The sequence below is a fragment of the Schistocerca cancellata genome, chromosome 3 (assembly GCF_023864275.1).
Source record: "Schistocerca cancellata isolate TAMUIC-IGC-003103 chromosome 3, iqSchCanc2.1, whole genome shotgun sequence".
NCBI lineage: Eukaryota > Metazoa > Arthropoda > Insecta > Orthoptera > Acrididae > Schistocerca > Schistocerca cancellata.
In genome coordinates, this window is record NC_064628.1 from 343,248,752 (window position 1) to 343,253,974 (window position 5,223).

The following is a 5,223-nucleotide window of genomic DNA, read 5'->3' on the forward strand; positions in this document are numbered from 1 at the left end:
ATGGGATGGAGATTAAGTGGAAAAATAGGGTGTGTAGATAAATCATCATTCTTTTGTGTGTGTAATTCTCAGTATGTTCAATAAAGAATTGTTGAAGGAAAAAATGTGGTGAATAACTTTCTGGACAACCATCGTATAAACAGAATGAGATTTTCACTCTGCAGCGGAGTGTGTGCTGCAGAGTGAAAATCTCATTCTGGAAACATCCCCCAGGCTGTGGCTAAGCCATGTCTCCGCAATATCCTTTCTTTCAGGAGTGCTAGTTCTGCAAGGTTCGCAGGAGAGCTTCTGTAAAGTTTGGAAGGTAGGAGACGAGGTCCTGGCAGAAGTAAATCTGTGAGTACCGGGCGTGAGTCGTGCTTCGGTAGCTCAGTTGGTAGAGCACTTGCCCGCAAAAGGCAAAGGTCCCGAGTTCGAGTCTCGGTCGGGCACACAGTTTTAATCTGCCATGAAGTTTCATATCAGCGCACACTCCGCTGCAGAGTGAAAATCTCATTCTGGAAACATCCCCCAGGCTTTGGCTAAGCCATGTCTCTGCAATATCCTTTCTTTCAGGAGTGCTAGTTCTGCAAGGTTCGCAGGAGAGCTTCTGTAAAGTTTGGAAGGTAGGAGACGAGGTCCTGGCAGAAGTAAAGCTGTGAGTACCGGGCGTGAGTCATGCTTCGGTAGCTCAGTTGGTAGAGCACTTGCCCGCAAAAGGCAAAGGTCCCGAGTTCGAGTCTCGGTCAGGCACACAGTTTTAATCTGCCAGGAAGTTTCATCGTATAAACAGTTTGGCATGCTGAACGTGTTTTGAATCTGTAACAGCTTTCTGAGTCATTAAAGCCCCTGATGATGCCTGCAGCACTGGAAGGTGCAATATAACAAAGAGAATTATGCATTGAACCATAGCCTTTGCCCATAAATCAATTATCAGTAACATCACAAATACCGGCCATAAAAGTCTATACTGTGTGAAGGTTGCAATATTTTCCAATGAACTATGGTGCCAAGGGTCTCTAAAAAGCTTACAAACCGAATTCCCCATAAACATATTCTAAATCAAACCAAAATATAATCAAAATACATGATGTTAAAATACACTAGCCAAATACAAAGGAACTGATGAAACGTCATTTTAAGAAGGAAGGAGGAATTTTGTCAAAATCTTTATTGTGCTGTAAAACTTGAACTGCATATTTGCATAATACACAAGATAAGCTCAGTTGCCTGAGACTGCAGTCATGTGTTTGAGTTGCATTAGCGAGAGTTGAAGGCCTTACTGGCCAAAAGCTTTATTTGTGACAGTCTTTTTGTTGCGCCTATCTGTGACTCAGCATCTCCAATCTGCACTGTATGGTGAGTAGCAACTTTCCTTTCCATAATATTGTTGCATTCCATCCTGGATTTTCCATTGTTCAAAATATTAAATATCCACATGCTACGCAACATGACTAAAAATGGTGGTGGAACAAAACAAAGACATGAAAGGTCTATATCTCAAAAAGACTACAAGCTTTGTCACCAAAATGAAGTTATTTATCTAACTAAGCAACGATTTTGAACAGAACCCTCCCTCCCCCCTCCCCCTGAAACACCACTTTACACAGACAACTACATACACACACTCATACCCATGTTATTTGTCATAATATGCAGTATAATTACAGAGGCCTGATTGAAAATGAAAATTCAAACTTTGTACCAAAATAAATTTTTATTACTTCTCAAAATATGCAAGACTTTGAGCACAAAAGACCCTTGGCACTATTGTCATAATTTAAGAATTCCATTAGGATTTTTAAAATAATATGTATGGCTTGCTTATTGATCTACTGATCAAATCTTATAGGTTAAACATAACTTGTTGATGACCAAAGTCTGATTTTTGTACCACACTTTGCTAGCAACTAATTTGTGTCTATAACTTATTGAAATACACATGGTTCACTATTGGAACTACTGAAGTAAATTGTAAGTTAGTAAGTAAGCATAATTTGATCTAAATAAGCACAAAATTGGTTGTATAACACTAAAAAACACATGTGAGCACCACCACTAATTTAACTTACAACTTAAACTGCAACTGTTGATGAGAATTACCAACATAAACAGAGTTATTCCCACATCTAAATTCATTAAGAACTTGTCTTTAAAGTTAATATCAAAGTCAGTCAAGTATTACAGTGACTGATGCGAGGATATTAACTTCATCATACAGTTAGAAATCATTGTCATCCTCAGCTGTCACACAGTGGAAGCTACATGATGCTTTGATGAAATAGTTTACTTAACAGTGGTAATATATATTCATATAATTTCTGGGCAACCTGTTAAAGTTACAGGACAAGTTGTAATAGTTCTGGGGAAAGTTCTTACAGTTATGTGACAAGTTACTGAAGTTGCAGGGCAAGCTGATACAGTTGTAGGGCAAGTTGGTACCATTGTGGAGCAAGATTTTACAGTCATGGGGAAGTTGATTCAGTTTTGGTGGCAAAGTGATACAGTTTATGTGAGCAAACAACATCAAAAGATTATGAACAGTATTTCCACATCTGATTCATCATCACAATTATCAGTAAGTTTCATCTCTCTAATTTCATCTCTCTAATCCTCTCTCTCTCTCTCTGTGTAACACTTTCTGTAATGAGGCAAAACATTATAACATATTACAGAGGGAATGAAAGGAATTCTATATAAGCACTTTCCCAGCAACAGCGGCAGCTGAGGAGATAAGACTCCTTGACCAGTGTGGCAGTGGCTGCGAGTTAATATCTTGACAGGAGAGCAGTGTGCTCTGAGCATTAGTCACGTACAGATGCACACTGGGTGGTATCACTGTAAATAATAAAGTGTATTTTATATGCAACTATGCTTATTAGTTGTTGGCTTTATCCTTTCCTCGGGTAAAATCTACATTGGTGACCCACGATGACAACATGCAGCAAATTCGAACCCTTCTGCATTCTGCAAACTGCCTACTGCACATCACCAATGGAGCCATTCTGCAGCTAGAGGACACAGGAATTTTTGTGGCAAGAAAATGACTTTCATTTGGATGCATTCAGTTTCACAATATGTTCAATGACTGCCACTTGTGAAACAAGAAAATGACAAGTTTCAGTGCAGTGCTGTCAGTCTTGACAATGATACTTACACTATCAAACAATGGATTCTATGGATTGTCTACTGGGTGACTTTATTCACGATTATAAGCCATCTTGATACCTTCAAGATATAGTGTGAAAGATTGCTGTAAATGCAAATTATGGAATGTTCTCTGATGTTGTCCCACCTATCATGCCACATAAGGATGTGATCAACCCATTAATACCACACCACATAGTCCAACTGGTTGGGCAATTTACGGATATCCAATCTCATTTACAACCATGCCATGTCTGGGAATTGAGGGCTTGTCCATCATGCCTCTCCAGACAGTGACTTGTGCTCTAGCACAGCTATACACAAGTTGCATGTCTGCACACTTTAGTTCACACATTAAGTTGCTTCCATTCGATCCAGAAAGAAAAGCGATGAGATTCACAATCACTGTGTGCAAACTTTCCACCCATGGCATTCCTGACAAAAGCAAAAAATTCATTGCTTTACTATGCCACATACATGGACATGCAGACATTGCCAGTGCCATCATTCTGACACCTCAAATAACAACAAATACACTCCTGGAAATGGAAAAAAGAACACATTGACACCGGTGTGTCAGACCCACCATACTTGCTCTGGACACTGCAAGAGGGCTGTACAAGCAATGATCACACGCACGGCACAGCGGACACACCAGGAACCGCGGTGTTGGCCGTCGAATGGCGCTAGCTGCGCAGCATTTGTGCACCGCCGCTGTCAGTGTCAGCCAGTTTGCCGTGGCATACGGAGCTCCATCGCAGTCTTTAACACTGGTAGCATGCCACGACAGCGTGGACGTGAACCGTATGTGCAGTTGACGGACTTTGAGCGAGGGCGTATAGTGGGCATGCGGGAGGCCGGGTGGATGTACCGCCGAATTGCTCAACACATGGGGCGTGAGGTCTCCACAGTACATCGATGTTGTTGCCAGTGGTTGGCAGAAGGTGCACGTGCCCGTCGACCTGGGACCGGACCGCAGCGACGCACGGATGCACGCAAAGACCGTAGGATCCTACGCAGTGCCGTAGGGGACCGTACCGCCACTTCCCAGCAAATTAGGGACACTGTTGCTCCTGGGGTATCGGAGAGGACCATTCGCAACCGTCTCCATGAAGCTGGGCTACGGTCCCGCACACCGTTAGGCCGTCTTCCGCTCACACCCCAACATCGTGCAGCCCGCCTCCAGTGGTGTCACGAGAGACGTGAATGGAGGGACGAATGGAGATGTGTCGTCTTCAGCAATGAGATTCGCTTCTGCCTTGGTGACAATGATGGTCGTATGCGTGTTTGGCGCCATGCAGGTGAGCGCCACAATCAGGAGTGTGTAACGCCGGAAATGCATATCCTCCTATTTTCATCTATTGTACTATTTTTTTTTCCTTGCTTTGTTACCTCAAGATATGACATTTCTGTCTCTTTGTATATTGTAATTGTTTTACTATTTGTATATTTATGCATTTATGTCGATGTATAATTGGTTTGTTTCGTAAATATTATTTGTATTTTTACGCTGGGTCTTGCCTAGGGAAAACTGCTATCGAACGATTACGTCGATAGGTCGTGTGAAGAATGAAAGTGTGTAGGATCTTTGGTAGTGTGAACTCTGCCGCGTGGAGCGCGGGCGGAGAGAAGGGGTCTGGCGGGAGTAGCGAGTGGAGCAGGTGTGTTGTGTGACGCTCCCGCGAGTTGCCGCGCTTTCGGGGTTTGGCAGCATGTAATTGCGCTCGACTTGCGATGATAGTTTCTGACATGGTGTCGCGGACAGGAAACATTAACTAGTGCACATCAAGAGCCTGTTTCGTCTGGTGACCGTGTCGAGAAGAAGGCGCGCCAACATCCAGCTTCTGCAACAGCGACGGCTGACAATGAGTGACTGTCGCCACCTCCTCGACCGACGGCTTCAAACCTTCAATCAACCGACAAGGAAGACTGGACGCACGTAAAGTTTTAGAACTGTATGGCAGACCTCAGCTTTTAATCTTGTTCCATTTGCCTCGTATAATTACAGCAACTTAGCATGAACGTTTGTTGCTCATTGTCCCAATTGCATTACCAAGCAGAGTCCCTTCCTTTTCCGAAATGAACCCGAGTGTCGTT

At 43.0% G+C, this 5,223-nt stretch overlaps 1 non-coding gene across 1 annotated transcript; it reads left to right on the forward strand.

Moving 5' to 3' along the window:
* The first annotated feature begins 357 nt into the window (after positions 1 to 357).
* Positions 358 to 432, forward strand: Trnal-caa (transfer RNA leucine (anticodon CAA)). Its single transcript has one exon. It is a non-coding gene; the product is annotated as a tRNA-Leu (tRNA).
* The last annotated feature ends 4,791 nt before the right edge of the window (positions 433 to 5,223 follow it).